The 17,251-nt window shown below is 34.5% G+C and overlaps 1 protein-coding gene across 2 annotated transcripts in view; it reads left to right on the top strand.

Moving 5' to 3' along the window:
- Positions 1–1,319: 1,319 nt before the first annotated feature.
- Positions 1,320–17,251, top strand: part of vsnl1a (visinin-like 1a) — a 219,969-nt gene continuing 204,037 nt past the window's right edge. Inside the window, exon 1 of one of the 2 annotated variants that reach the window (XM_051925609.1) lies at positions 1,320–1,620. The gene's annotated coding sequence lies outside the window, so the exon portion shown is untranslated. Of the gene's footprint in view, positions 1,626–17,251 lie in introns of both variants that reach the window. The other variant, XM_028796838.2, reaches the window with a different exon arrangement.

Genomic DNA, 17,251 nt, shown 5'->3' with positions numbered 1-17,251 from the left:
AGAGCCCAGTTTGATGTTTTCCCTCATATACAGTATGTTACAACAGCAGAAAATGTTTAACAGACAACCAATGTTGTTAGAATAGCATTAAGGGATCTTGCCAAATTCTAAAAAAATAATTTCTTTAACCTTTTATCACAAGCACAATTCACTTTTTAAGTTAATATATAAAATTACTTTCCCAGCTGAGTTATGAGAGGTGGGTTAGACTTCTCCCAGTTAAGCAAAAATCAGTCTTTTAATTTTCTAGAATACTTTATGTCACCATTTAGTAAAGTCACAATGTGTGAAGGCAATTATAAGAGATCTGTCTTTAAAAAAAAACAGGGTGTTCATTTTTTCTGTGCATAATAAATACGACTCTGAAACTGGTTAATCAGTTCTTGAACTTTGTATCAAATAGATGCAATTTTTGCCACAAATTCATCTAATAACAAAAAGCTTTTTTATAGTAAGACATTTTTGATTATGAATTGCCATCTGATAAGCAACTGACTATGCAAACTGATTTATATTAGTAGAAGGCTAGCAAAATGTGAACAAACTTGATCTCATGGAAACATATTTATTATGTGTTTATATCAAGTGTGTTTTGTCAGATGGGAAATTGTGTATTTCTAGAACACAATGAAATTATTTCTTAAAAAATTAAATCAATTATTTTTAACTATTGCTGCTTTGTGCATTTATTACACAATACAAAATGCTGTTGCAAAGCATATGATGTTTAAACTCAGGACATTGGAAGACTATCAACTTAAGAAGGACTGCTTGATAAGAAGAACTTGTTTGATATCAACAGGACTAGAAAAATGATGCAGGCAAATGACCTCTAGCAGGATTCAAGGATGTTTTAATATGTTATATACATCAGTAGATTAGGGTTATTGGGATATGTTGTGCCTATATGCTGTATATGTGTGTGTCATATGAAATTTACTCTTGTATAGCATTTTTTTTCAGATGTCTGTCATCACTTCGTTTGTTATTGAATAATGCACACTATATATATCATATACACGTGCTTTTTATCTTAGCATATATGAAAAAAATCTATACCCTTAGAGAGTTGTTGGAGCAGATAGATAGATAGATAGATAGATAGATAGATAGATATCAGTCTCTGGTTTAATGACATATACAGAACGTTAAGTCTTGCAGAAAACAAACAAGTTCATCCATCAGCACATTTGTTAGTGTTTTATCATCACGTTTCACCCGCACTAGTAATTCACAATAGCTGAGGTAACGTATTCTGATGCTTAAAACTAGGTGCAGAAAAAGAGGCGTATAGCTGCTGGTTGCGCAATCTCCTCGAGTAACAGCGTTTCTATGCAAGAAAGACAACCAACTAGATGAAATAAATGCATGATGCACAGAGTCTGACGCCGAGCTGCAGTTGTACCTCTCCCGTCAGACGGCTCAGAGACCAGTGTAGGATCGGTCCCTGCCGCATCGTTGGTGAAACTGCATCCGCATTTTTTTGAAACCCGATTTCCTGCTCTTACCTTTCCTGCTCACTGTTAGGAACCATCAGCGCTGGGTGCACTCGTGTTACATATTTCTCTGTGGCCAGTTTTTTTATATATATTGACCCCCGTTTCCTGCGTTTTCGTGCCGGTAAGGTAAGTCGTGATTTTCATTTTAATGAGCAATTGAGGGGCTTCTTGTAATTATAATATGAATGTTTAAACCGTTACCAAGTTATTGCTTTTGGCTCTGATGCAAACATTTGTAATTTACAGAATAGTCACTGTATAGGAAAGCGAGCTAAGACAGACGGATAGATAGGAAGATAGATTTAAACGCTTTTTAATGTTAAGAGGAATCACATAATTCCTGATTTATCCTACAGGGGACAAGCGTGGTATACAATATGTGCGTGCAAAGATATTCGCCGCAGTGTACATTATGTGTGCATCACTAGCAGAGGCTTTTACTTATCTTTCTTTCTTTCTTTCTTTCTTTCTTTCTTTCTTTCTTTCTTTCTTTCTTTCTTTCTTTACTAAGCTAATAAAGAAAACAACCCCATACTAAATCAGCTTATTAGATGAATATGATACATTGTTTCAGTTATTGTTTGTTTGCAATTTTGATCAAAATGATTTCACCAAATGCTTCTTTTGTATCTCAATGTCTGTTTAATTTCATGAAGCAATTCTGAAAATGTTTAATAATGTTGAGTGGTGCTGACTTTATTGTCTCGGCTATAAAAACATTCGAGCATTCCATCAGCTTGAAGATACTATCACTAACGAGTATCAGAGAAACCGGTCGAGATTTGTATATTTAAAATTATTTTCAACATCTAAATGGAATGTATAAATATTTATCTTTTAAGTAACTGCCTCCTTTGGTGTTTCGTAAAAAAGTTACACACACGTATATCCACACGTAGCCACGTATAGCGTTATTTTAAAGCTGTAATAGGTTGCAGTTGATCAAGCGTACACCATTTCTCTTTTCACAAAGCACGATGTAGTCAACTGTGCATTGCTTACTATGGCCCACGTGTGGGAGGATTAGGCGTAACAGAAAGGTAAACACTGTTTTTACAGATCAGGCTAATTTATGTATGAATGGCAGAGGTCCACTCTAAACTAGATAGCGCTTCTCATTACCCGCTGTATAAAAATAAACGTATTTTGCAGAGAAAACTGAATATAATTTGTAACTGTGACACCTTTTAATTTTGGACACACATTAATCCAGCTGGGGGAGTCGCGTCCTGCCTTACACCGCTCCTACCTGCACAGGCTCCTACTTGTCTCGACCCTGTGTTGGAAATGACAGTTCAGAAAATCGATGTATGGATGGATATTCATAATAGAGTAACGTCAGAAATCACGTGTCTATGAAATGCATTACACTGCGGGTACTACGGTGCATCTTTGACTGGGCAATGGCCCTACAGAGACAGAGAAGTGTCAGATAACTCCCACGACCTGCTATAACTTTGCCCCCTGCCTCTGTGGAAAAACAGGTTTCTTTTATCCAAAGTTGAGCGATTATCTTTTCAGGATCAAATCTCAAGGTCGTTGTTACGTCTGCTGATGAGCAATAACCAAGGAAAAAAAGTCGTTATGTAATATGCCAAAAATGTTCAACAATGAGGACAAATGGACATTAAAAAAGCTATTATTGATCCCTGGTGTAGCGGCTGGTGACAGTAATTTCCCTGTGTGCTAACATGTGGGAAATACGACCTGCAGTAGTGCGTGCTGACGCATCCACGCATGGTACACACGTACTCAGGAATACTAGCATAGGCACATCACTCAAGAAATTAAGTATTTAAGAGCAACAAACTGATATTTAAGCAGAAACGCATCTCATATTCATAATTTGTACATTTGTTGCTATATGTATTTTATATATATAGCATATCACAAAATAAATATTTTTAACTTATTTTTACATTCAATTTAGGATGAAAAGAACTAATTATAAATATGCCTAAATTGTATACAAATTCCATTATTATACAGTTATTGATGCAAGTCTGGAAGTTTTATGTTTTAAAATGAAAAACTTATACAGGAGGGTATATAATTACAGGGAAATGTACCTGATTCAAAAATCAGTGTGGAATTTCCTCCAAAAGTCGATCCCAGTAATAGCTACAGTATAGACAACCACAGAATAAACCAGCTGCCCTTTTATGGTGTTCCAAAGTTGTTTTGTTCATAATTGCAAAGCATAAATGAAGTTTGTGTCCCAGTTTATTGTTATACATTTGCTGTATTTGTTATGAAAGTGTTTCTGTTAGCAATGTTGATATAATCTTGGCTCTTTAAGTTTCCTTCAGCATTTAGAAGTAGTGGTTTCCATTGTACATAATTACAGGAGAGAGAGAATATGATCATGTAGGAAAATCTTTACTTGACTGTGGAGTTACACATTAATTATGTCATCTTTCAAAATAAGGGTATACACTAGTGGAATCATGGTTATGTATTTATGGGTAATATTTTGCAGTGTATAACCAGAGGTGCTGTGTGACTATTCCTTTTAAAATAAAATACAAAATGAAATTCAGAAATATTTTGCATAGTAATATGCAAAGCCTTGCCTTTTTCATTAAAATAACACATGTGTGTTCATGAACAAAAATATGTTTTTATGGTAGATGCTGTTAAGAAACAGTATTTTGATTTTGCTCCAATCCTAATATAAGGTTTGATGAAAATAGTAAAAATCACAAGCGAAGGTATGGTGCTTTATGTATGTGCTGCATATGAAATTTTTCTACATTCAGGCAATATGGCCTTTATGTAAATATATATTTCATTAGAACCTTTGTTTATGTCTTATCACTACATCCAAAGAAACACAAGTATAGCAAAACACAATGTAAAATGACACTCTCACACAAACATAATCCAAAACAAAGTTTCAGGGGCTGAAGCTTGTGCTGCATTCCATTTGAAGTTGGAAGTCAGAACTTCTGAGTTCAAAGTCGGAATTATCAATTGGAATGCCCCCATAAAACGACTTTCCAACTCAGAAACTTGGGGCCTGTTTATCAAGTCCAAGTTTGTCTGACTTCAGATCATGACATCAATCCAAATTGGCGACTTACACTGCAAATGTTAGTGAAAACTGTACTTTTACTGTGCTTATTAGCATGTTTATTTGTGGCTCATTAAATCTGTTGTACACTTAGTACTATCCAACTTCTATCTGTACACATATTGCTATGATGTTTCTATACATAAAAAACGGTGTAATGTGTTATCAACTGCTATTTATTCTGATGGACTTGTTCTTATTGGTTTTCCCAAAGCTTTACTGGAATGCAGTCAACTCAGGTGTGACATCATTTCTAGCTCTTAGATCTGACTTCTGAGGTAAATTGAGCACAGCATTATCTTAGTTGTAGGAACCAGCCTGGGGCAAGGTGTCAGTATAACACAGAACTGCAAAACAGTTTATTGTAATAATTTAAAATTCAATTAATTTAAAATTTTATTATGAAGCAGGAGTAACATGCTGGCATAGTGATTTACACTGATGCCTCACAGAGGCACTGTTCTGGATTAAAATCTGGCACACAGTCATTTAAAGTGTGTGTGAAATTTGCACATTCTCCCCAGTGTTTGTGTCTGTTTTTGTTTGGTTTCTCTGGTTTTATTCCCACATCACTAAAGACATGCAGATTAAAATATTTGATGATTACTGTATAGATTGGTCCTGTGTTTGAGTGGGCACTATGGTGTACTGGCTTTCTGTCCAAATCTAGTGTTTGCCTTATATCTACTACATCTGGTCCATTGTAACGCTGAATTGTATCTCTTTTGTCAAACTGGTTATGATTTAACAGTTATGTCAACAGATATTGTGTTGCAGCTTTATTAGTTATTCCCCATTAATTTTCTGCATCTACTTTATACATTACAAAGCCATGGGGAGATGGCGTTTATCTCAAACACACTGATGCAAAGGTGGAACCAGACTAATTGGATAACAGTTCATCTCTAAAAATTATGAAAACTGATAACAGCTGTTACGTATTTCTTACCAATTTTGTCTCTGTAATGTCCATGTTACACAACTAAGCATATACAATTGCTTAATAAATACATTTATTTGGATATAGTGAATTAGTGTCAGGTTACTTAAATCTCACTCTTGGCTAAGCAAATTGGTCAGTCTGCCTGTGATCTAGCTGTCAATGTATTTGTAATTTATATTGTTCTTTTTATGAAAGCCTTCTTAAAAAGTATTTCAGTATTTGAAACAATGAAAGGCAGTGCTCAAGTTTTAATTGTAAGATCTGGTTATTTGACTTTTTCATAACTATATATCTTTTGGAACTTCAGCACAGGCATGTTTACAACATAAAATAATCTTTTGACTGATGTGATGCTTTTTTTCTCATAAAATGGTGTTCATGCACTCTTCTTGCACTTGTAAGTGGATTTAAATCACAAAACCTGCCAGTGTAATGTTCTCCAGTTATATGCCATTGTTTGACATCTAGTGAACTTGAAATATTATTTTGTTATAGGCTGTTTAGCAATGACATTTGATGATGGACGATTGCTATATTCGACAAATGCAGAAGAACTTGGGTAAACTGAATGATCTTTGGCATGAAAAAATGTGATCCTTGCCAGGGACATTTGAAATTAGTCAGAAGTATGTTGCAGACTTTCCTTTAAATAACAGCTGACAATACTCCTGCAATATTTCCAGTGGACATCCTTTCAACAAATCTGAGGGAGCACAAACATATGAACACCTCCATTCACTATGACAAATGGAAACTATTAATTGGGAGAGTTGAGCTTATTAAGACAGATAATTTGCATAATATAGTTATATAACACACATTACATTGTCTCACATCATGTACCTCCTTTAAAAAGGAAAATTATAGGAAAGAATTACAACTCATCACATGACCTCATTGTCACCATGTTGGGTGCAGTGGGTTTAGAAAGTCTTTGCTACATAGAATAGGTAAAGGATAAAAAATTTCCCTTACAAATGTTGTTTCTGTTTACCATGGATGTCTAGGCAATTTTATCTGTCTTTTAAGTCTGTTGGTATTGTATTGGACAGTGCAAAGAAATATTGGGATATAGTTTAGCAATAGAATTGATAACACTTTATTAAAGTTATACAAGGATAGTGAGGCATAACTTTAAAAATATGTTGAATCTATAGGCAACCAATTTTATAGATTATGAAAAGGTACAAGGAGTTTAGTGTATACTATATATTTTCAGGAATGGAAAGGTTAGTGATATTTAATATTGTTTATTCAGTTCCTTTTGAAATATTTTCTTCATTAGCAAATCTACATTTTTCATGGTCATGGTAGAATAGTGTATATAATAGTGTCTAGTCCAGATGTCCCTGCAAATATTTTTAGTATTGGGACACTGTGGCACTGATTTTATGTAGCTGGAGCATGAATGTTATCATGACTGTTTTCTTATGTGTGTTTCCCTCTGTTGTAGGGATTGTCGAACAAAAACAAATATGGCAAAAGGAAGAAAATAAATAAGCAGTGGTTCTTTAATTATTGCAGTTATTTGTGCTGCAGCTTCTTATATGTGAAATTTGTATGATCTGATCTTTCTATAATATACATTTTCAGAAATGTTTTACTGTATAATATTAGACCATGCCTATCAGAGTTTTGCTGTAAGATTTGTTACTGAATTGTTTGCTTCTGTTAGTGGCCTTCATTTGCATAAACCGGCAAGCCCCATTTCTTTGTGCAAATCCTTCTCAGTGATGACACAAAAAAAGACTATTTGCTACAATATTATTATTGACAAATATAAAAACTCAGGTCAGCTCATTTTATTTTTCTATATCATCACCAAGTTTCAATCAAATCAGTCAAAGCATGTTTTAGATTTGGGATATTTAGTTTTTCTACTGTAGGGGTTCTTTTAATATCCTTTCTTAGAGGATGCATACTAGCCCAGATATATAATACTGGCAAATTTCAGTTTTTTAACTAAACAGGAAATCATGTTTATTTAAAAAATAAATGAATGAGTCAATTTTTAATTTTTTATATATAGAGTGTGGTGTGCTACCCTGAATTGTAATTATCATCATCAGAAACCGAATGTGTAGAATCTACACTGTAGATGGATGGCTTGAGATAAGACATGCCATATATCTCTAGTTACAGTTCTAGATCAATTACAAAGTTCTAAGATCCAATTTTGTTGCATTTGCGAAAAGGTACCATTTAAAGGCGTACTTTGCTCAGTTTCAACTCAAAGCTCAGAGGATTATATCCTGGGTGCAGATGATAGACATTCTTACATTTGCCAGAGATATCTGAAGTTTTGTTTATGGTTAAAATAACTGTTCATTCTACCACAGTGTTTATAGAACTCTCTCAAACTTTCAACTTGTTTTTGCCGTGCTGCTTATTAATATGAAAAGATGTGGGGTATTCTTATTTCTAACATATAAGACCGTAAGTATAAAACAGTTTTAACTCACTTTTGTGTTCTGCAGAAGCAGTGTCTTTATTTTTAGTGTATAACTCTGTTTGTATTATCTAGTTAAACTTTGTGGATGCCTCTGCACTCAGTTCCCAATTAAGGTGGTTCTCCATGTGGTGGGTGCGGCAACGCGCTATCAATGCCTGCTCCCAACCTCTCCTCCTCTCCTTTCTCAGTGAATCATAATACGGATTTTTAAAAATATTTTTTAATATTTTTCCTTGGGCATTAAAAATAATCAAGACCTATTTTCGGAGATTTTAAGGGCCAAGGAACCTCATAGTCACATGTATTTTTGTACCTGTTGTGTTTTTCATGAGGTTGAAAATTATTACCATCTTTCCTGCCATTTTGTATTTCATGTGGGTACTGCCATTTTGAGCATTTTTGTTGATTGGTTGCTATATATTTCCCATTTGTCCATGATTAGAATTTCCTAAAGACACTTGCTTATGTTTTTGATTCTCAATCCTTGATTTCAAAATTCTTGTTCGGCTTTTTGTCTATAAGTAAATTTTATGATTTGGCTCTGGTTACATGTTTCTTTTTCAGATTTTAAATATTTAGTTTCCAGCACCATGACTCTAACGTTGTGAGTTAGTTTGTCTGATAATTTGTCTTCCTGGTTTTTACCCCTTGCTATTTCGTTTTTTGACGCCTCTCTTCACTTAAAAGCTTCTGCCACCTTGTGCAGTCAGCACACAGTAATGTTGTGGTTTAGGCTTAATAAATAAATAAATACAAGTGAAATGTACTTAGAAATCTGTTCTGCTGCACATTTGATGTTTTTTAGAATAAGGAATGCTGAAGTATATGGAAAAGCAGGAATAACAAAAATTCCGTCACAATAAGGCACAAGTTCTCAGATTCGGTGAAGAAACTCAATGAATTAATGACTGCTAAGCAAGCATACCAGTAAACTTTGCTGCAGAACCACTTTCTATAACCCCTCTAACTGATAGTGGTACAGTTGTGGAAAATGCTTGAAAATGCTATTGAAGCAGAATTATTTGTGCTACATAGAATGGCTGTTGGCTGATACTGAAACAAAAGTGCTGCTGAGCAATAAAGATATTGAAGCAGAAGAAATTTGTGTGACAGATCAAGTAGATTTTTAGACACATATACATTTCACTGTAGTGGACACAGTGTTCTTTAAGGCCCAAAGTAAACTTTAATACATACTTAAGCTGTATTGTTACCTAATGTAAGATGCAGATGTACAGTAACCTAATGCCGATCAATGATGATTTTCAGTCAGTACTACAATACATTTCTTAGAAATGCTATTGTAATAGGTAAATGAAGTAATGCTAGTTACACTCATTGTTTATCTTTAGTATTTACTATGAGAAAGAACAGTATATTTTATTGCTTATTTCTTTCACATGGATCATTACAATACAATATTAAACTGTTTTACAGGAATTGTTCGCTTAATAGCAGAATATTCTGCTTCCTGTGTGGTTTACTGCTAACAAGGGGCAATTTTGCAAAGGGTAGGAAAGAACACGGCACAGTGGCACCCACTTCCCGGGTCCTCCCTGCGTGGAGTTTGTATGTTCTCCCCGTGTCTCCGTGGGTTTCCTCCAGACGCTCCGGTTTCCTCCCACAGTCCAAAGACATGCAGGTTAGGTGGATTGGCGATTCTAAATTGGCCCTAGTGTGTGCTTGGTGTGTGGGTGTGTTTGTGTGTGTCCTGCAGTGGGTTGGCACCCTGCCTGGGACTGGTTCCTGCCTTGTGCCCTGTGTTGGCTAGAATTGGCTCCAGCAGACCCCCGTGACCCTGTGTTCAGATTCAGCGGGTTGGAAAATGGATGGATGGATGGATAGGAAAGAACATAACTCTGTAATATTAATGTGAAAACAAAGTTGTGAAGAACAAATGTAGACATAGAAACAAAGTTATTTCATTTTCCAAATTAAGGTATTGTTAAATCAAGGTTTCTCAAAGGATTGAAATAATGTTTAGAAAAAAGTGGTAAATGGTACTTAATATTATATAATAAATAAGTCTTGAAGAACTGCTCACCAAGGAAAGTATCATTTTATGAGAAAGAAATTCCTGATTCTTTTTTTCTTTTTGCCTGTCTTTGTGATAGTCATAGTGACAGGCTGAACAAATCAAAAATGAATTACCTATCTCCATCCACAGTTTTCAGCTCTGCCTAAAGAATGTAGATGTCCGCTGAAAGATCCATTGTGTCTTGGGTATGCCCTGAGTCTTCTGCAAGTATGTCACGGTTGGAACATATGGGAACAACCCTGGAGACATCCGTCTTGATTGCAGGATCTATCACAAAATATTACCCTCTTCCTGAAGCAGTTTTTCTTTGAAGTTGTCCCACATTATCTAAGTCTGGAACCATTAAAGGATGCAGAGGTCTTTAACCCTGAAAAGGATCCTTATTTTGGCTTCTTCTATTTGTCCCCTAATACTTTCACTCAACATCCACTGCTAATGACCATTGAGAGAATGGGGGTATAAAACTGTCTAGCAATATGATATCTTAATTGTGACTTATTTTCTGCCACATAAACACCATCCAGTCCACTGCCCGTAGTACTGGCACAAACTGGCAGCAGATTATTGGTTACTTTCACAATCTCTTCTGTGCTCACATATGAACACCATTTGAAGCAGGCATTCTCCAATAACTTGCAGAAGGAGAACCACTCTTTTCTAGGAAAGGGTCATGTGTCAGATTTTCACATGGTGATTCTCATCCAAGCAGAAAACTGCTGCAGTATAAATTAAAAATCACCATTCAATGAAGTCAAAGGGGCAACATCATCTAGCAGAGATGCTGTCCTTATACCCTTATACAAAGTTCTGTCCAAGTGTTAGAACAGCATTCTATGTCAACTTAAACATATTCTCCTTATTCCAATGTGTGGATAAAACATACAATATATACTTATTAAGGCAAAGAAAGGTGAAGGTTAAGTACAATTTTTTTAACATAATGGACATTTATAGACTGATCCAGATAGAAAAGACCTTTGCAAGGATTAAACCACTGAAGCAAAATCTGCATGCAGTACAGAAGCCGTGCACATCATAACAATATCTAATCTATGACTTCAGTTACAAGCCTGAAATGTTATTGTTATTTTGAACCTTCATTGATATGTACAGTATTTTCCTTTGAATGGCAGACACTTAATATTTCAATTTGAACATATGATTTAACATCCATAGCACCATTGTTGTTGTGAGATGTTAAAAACCTTCAAAGTTATGGCCACCCTAATCCCTGCATTCTTCATTTTCCACCCTACCTCCTTGTTGATTAAACATACAGCTGTCTAATTCATCCATCCATCCATCCATTTTCCAACCCGTTGAATCCGAACACAGGGTCACGGGGGTCTGCTGGAGCCAATCCCAGCCAACACAGGGCACAAGGCAGGAAACAATCCTGGGCAGGGTGCCAACCCACCGCAGGCTGTCTAATTCACTATTTATCTATTGGGATTTTATCCACACTATGCAATATTTTTTCAGATATATCTCATTACTCCTGTCATGTATTGTACCCGTTTAGTGCATGATTTCTGCTTCTGAAGGCTAACATTTAGAAACTGATTAAGGTGAAAAATTAAAGCAACAATAGTTATGAATGGATTCAGGTTGTTGATTTTCCTTTTTTTAACTATGTTCTACTTACTGTTTTGAGTTAAATTCCTACATGGTTTCCCCCCTATACATAGATACAGAATTCATGAATTCCTCTGCATAGAAATTCATTATATACCAAAACCATAACTGCTAGTCTTTCCTGTCAGAGTGGAAGCAGCACTCTCATCTTCTTCATCTTCATTCCTGATGACCCTGGTGTTATTAGTCATAATAGCTGCTTTTCCTTAAATGCCATCATCCCTAGGTACTAGTTACTTTCTTTTGTAATAGTTGATTGAGTCATTTTATTATTGGATTTCTTAAAATTTCAGTATTCTTTCAAGTCAGTAACTTTTGTTTATCGCTTTTGCTGTGCTTTATCTTGATTAGTTTATTTTTATTTTTTACGTTTTATTTGGGCGGCACGGTGGCGCAGTGGGTAGCGCTGCTGCCTCGCATTTAGGAAACCCAGTTTCACTTCCCAGGCAATACCTGCGTGGAGTTTGCATGTTCTCCCTGTGTCTGCATGGGTTTCCTCCGGGTACTCTGGTTTACTCCCACAGTCCAAAGACGTGCAGGTTAGGTGCGTTGGCGATTCTAAATTGTCCCTGGTGTGTGCTTGGTGTGTATATGTGTGTGCCCTGCAGTGGGCTGGCGCCCTGCCTGTGGATTTGTTCCTGCCTTGCGCCCTGTGTTGGCTGGGATTGGCACCAGCAGATCCCTTTGACCCTGTAGTTAGGATATAGCGGGTTGGATAATGGATGGATGGACAATTTATTTGGGCCGAAAACAATATAACAAAACTTATCTTAGTTAAACAGATAACAGTAAAATATGTTTCATAAGCAATCTGAAAAGAACTCAGACTTCTGATGTTCCCTCCTAACAAATTGAGCAATGTAAACAGGGAGTCCCATTTAAATCACATCTTTGTATAGTATAGCACAGTCAATGAAGTAAAAAAGTTAAGCACAATCCAGACATGTTTGCTTTAAAATCACATAGATGAGGGCTTATACTAAGAATAAACATTAATTATATGATGTATACCGCAAGAGTATTCTTTATTCATTTTCTGATTTAACTATTTTTTCATAACTACATCAAAACGGTAATATTGTGTAAATTATACCATTAATCTGTGCTTGTAATGATCCTTAATTCCAGTTCCACTTTTTTTATCCTAATATAATAGTGTAAAATAAAACCTTCTTTAAAAATGTATTTATTTAATGGAGTCATGATAGGCTGTAATTCTACAAAATGCTGAAGAGAGAATGAGTAGGTCAAATGTATGAATGAAAGAGGAAGCAAGAGAAAGATATTTAACCATCTCTAATTAATACTTTGTATAGACATACCTGTCAGATGTGTCATTCTACTTTCTACAAATAATGACACAACAGACCAAGACAATAGTATCAGTTTTAGTGATCAAAATTGTATTAAGTTCAACAAATTCACAACGGTAATAAGTTATTAAATGTTTAGGTTAGTCATTTTAAAAGGTACCTTTCATGAATGCCATTTTTTTACTATAAATCTGTTATATTATTATGTGATTATTATAGAAAAGTTTAATTTACTGTATTGGCTTCACATAATATAGTTTCAATTAACATCATGAAGGCATTGTATAATTCAGAGGTGCACAGAAATAAATGTAACAAGTAAACTAGATTAGCTGATTTGTGTTTACTGTTAAATACAATAAAAATAATATATTTTAGGGCATTCTTATTTATCATAGAACTGGTGAGTGGCATCACGTTGCTTCTTGATCAAACATGCAAGTCGGAATTTAACTGTACTCTGTACACATGATACTACTACTACTACTATTACTATTGGAATGAGAGAATTTAGAAAAATGAATTATAAACAAACAGTAACTTGGATTAACAGTTATGCAGTAAATAGAGTTAAATACACTGGAGTAGACATATATAAACAGTAACACATAGTATTAGATGCAAATAAAATAATGAAGAAAGATACATTTATAAACCCTCCTTCACCCCTCCACTTACCTAAAGCAATGAATCCAGCTAAAGATAAATTGTATTTTTAGGGCTGCAGCAGCTTTCAGTGAGAGGCTGGAGACATTACTAATCCTTGATGTGGACAGCTCCAGTTAGATTGCATTATAAATTAATTCCAAGTAAATCAATGGAAACATTTCAAAATTTGGTTCTGATGACACACTGTGCCAATCAATAAATCAATCTTTATTTTCAATACTGCTTTTCCTCAAGGACACCATTACAAGGCCTTGTACAAAGCAAACATAAGTATAATTTAATGTACTAAAATAAGATAAATATGATTAAATCAAATTTTACTTCAAAGAAATCACATTTTAACAACCCACAAAAGTAAAAGAACTATGTAAGGGTGTAGACTGACAGCCAGATTGACAAAGAATTAGTTATTGGTAAAAAGATGTGACCAGCAATAGAGTTTTTGGACGGACATATGGAGGACATTTCACAAAATAGGAGCCAAGTTAAATGAGTTTATTATTTTACAAGTCAATTCAGTTTATCAATAACTTAAAATTCCCTTCATTCATATTGCAACAGAATTGGTAATGGACGTGATCAGGTATATTTAATTTAACCTACTAATGTAAACGCTCCATGACACTGCTCACAACTTGGAACTTTCCATGAGTACATTGTAGTTAATTTTAGATGAGAGATATGTGAATGATTAAAAATTTTTAGCGGAATGATGGCATGCTTGATGCATATTTAATCAGACTCTATTTTATGAATGACTGAATTTCATGAACATTTTAAGCATTTATAAAAGTATGTTGTTTTGATTTGAGCCTACAGTCACAGTGCTTCAGTGAATCAGGTAGGATACTTAATAAAATATAAAACATCATGATCATTGATCACAGTTTGTCATAGTTAAATATTCATAAATGTTTTTAATTGTGGAAGGTATGAAGGAGTCATTACATAGGAGAAGTAGCTAAGACAAGAAGTCAAGTTGCAGAACGAATACAGGATGAAGGAAAATGGAAGTATTAGGACTGCTCCAGTACCCTTGTAGATACAAAGAACAGCAACGGTGCTGTGGTTGTACAAGTCAGGTCTACGTAAGGAAAACACATGGATGATCTTTCAGTAAAGTGTGCTTGAGAATCTGATGGAGAAGGAAATTACAAAATACCAAGAATATTTTAGATAAGCACTTGTTAGCCCAAATTTTGGCATCGAAAAGATTTTTTGGAAGACATGATGTATTTAATACATAGTAAATTGTTGATGACAGAGAATTTACAAGAAGAGATTGATTTTTGGAAATGAAATTATGGGCAGGATGTGAATAAGCCTGAACAAACACTTTGTAAGTATTGAAAGCATCTTGTGTTACAATTAGAATTTTGCTCTTTATTGCTTGTTAACTTTATACTTTCAAATTGCTGAAATTATATAGTATTCATGTTAGTTTATTTTGTATGTTGCCTTGAATAAAAGCATCTGTGAATCGAACAATAATAATAAAGACAGTGGCAGTAAACACACATTTGGAAAGTGCAGAATATGCTTAAACGAATTACCGGTACATGAAATGTGTAAGCCTCAGCCTTGATAGCGTATCAGTCATATTCCTTGAACCTGTGACTTACTGAAACTAGGAGCTACACACATTTGAACCTGCTATTTAATATTTTATTCAGATTTGCAGTGAAAGTAGATTAAAATTTTGCTTGACAGTCTAATCAGTTCCAAAGACATCCACATTGTGCTGTTATCTCACTGAAGTGTTTCCTAGGAAACTGCATATATTCTGAACAATTTCAATTCACCATGGTACTGCAGTATTTAGTTTAATGGTCAGCTGCTTTGATAGTTTCCAGCTATTTTTTGTTGTTCTGTATGTTAAACCATATGAAATATCTTAACTTCATGGTGTTTGTGGATCTAGAATATTTTATAAATCTAGCCTATGCCATATGCAAGACATGTACTTTATGCTGACAGGAAGCATTGTATGCTGATTATTTTTTGAAAATAGTGGTACATAGTTTTGAGTTGATTAATGAATGACCTATGTATTTATCACCCTAATCAAGGTTGCTTTGTTTCATTGAATAATATCATCATAATTTATATTACTCTCTCTCTTTAACTCAAAGCAAATGAAATCAAATAGACAAGTAGTGTGGTTTAGTGAAGAAGGTATCGAAGTTCAAAGCATAAAGATGTTGGTTTAATCTGCACCTACTGCATATGATTCAAGGGTATCTTAGTATATCAGTTTGTTAGCTGCAAAAGTATCTGTTTAAAATAAATTGTAATACTATACTTGTGAAAAACCTATATTTAGTTTTCGTTGTTTGAAAGTGCTATATAATTTAATGGTTGCTTAGTTATATATGTCCCATGTTGAATCAAACATTATAGCAGTGCAGTGTTCAGCACTGGTTTCTCATCCCTCCAGCGTTCCTGGGTTTAAATATCAGCAATGTCAGTGTGTGGATGGTAAGTTCACCCTCCACATGGGTGTTTGGGTTTCTCAGTATACCAAGATTATCTGTTATATTCCAAAAATTAGTAGTTTAGTTTGCATGAGTAAGAATACTTGTGTCAGTTAGAATACCCTGAAATTAATTTGCTCCATGCCTTTGCACACTTATATTGCACAGTACATGCATTCTGTATAAAGTTTGCATCTTCTGCCAGTGTAAATAGGGAACATGTATTCTGCCTGATTGCTCGTTAATTCCATATTCTGCAGCTGTAAGACCCTGAATTCATAACTTTAGTTCCTCATAACCTTGACCAGTATAAGCACCCCCAAAGATGGATAAATCTCTGTATTTTGCCACCAGCTGTGATCAATGCATTTATTTATTTTTTATTTTTCTGATCTATACAAATATTTTTATAGAAATAAAGCAACTATGTGTTTTTATTTGTTAGGATTTTTTAGTAGGATTCCATTACAAATTAATCCAGTATTATTTCATTTTTAACATTCCTCATGTCATTTGTAGCAAATAGCAAAAAAGAAATGTCCTAATGAATGTATTCTGGAAAGTAAACCAAAAGAGAATCTGGAGGTTGAATCCATGACAGCCATTAGATGTTGTGTATAAAGTCCAGGCAGGTGTACTACAAAATATTTAAAAATGCAAAAAAACAAAACAAAAAAAAAACTAACTCCTGTGAGAAAAACAACACCCTGGGGACAAAAATAATCACTATACTACTTAAATATGCAAGGCAGCTCAAAACTGAGCATTCTATGCTATGTTGGGGAAAAAAGTAAAAAAAAATGCTTATTTATTTATTAAACAATATTCTAATTTCACAAGTGGTACATTTAATGTTATTGAACAAGAAAGATATGGGATTGATGGTCATAAACAAAAAAAATCATTCTGTCAAGTCTGCAATAAACATTGCAAAGTATTTGACAGTCTGTATATTCATGGTGCTCTTTGTGTGATCAGATATTGAATGCATAATAATATTAATTGCTGAAAAAAGGTTGCAGTTTGGCAATGGAAAAATTGCCTCTAAGTGAAAGGGACTACTGTACATGCAATACTGCATTGATGCCAAAACAAGGTAAGCAAATCATCATTATCAATCAAGGAATGTTGTATGATGACAAAAAATTGCATTTA

This window comes from Erpetoichthys calabaricus, chromosome 3, assembly GCF_900747795.2.
Source record: "Erpetoichthys calabaricus chromosome 3, fErpCal1.3, whole genome shotgun sequence".
Lineage (NCBI taxonomy): Eukaryota > Metazoa > Chordata > Cladistia > Polypteriformes > Polypteridae > Erpetoichthys > Erpetoichthys calabaricus.
Note: the sequence above shows the minus strand (reverse complement) of the source record. Positions and strands in the feature narration are given on the sequence as shown.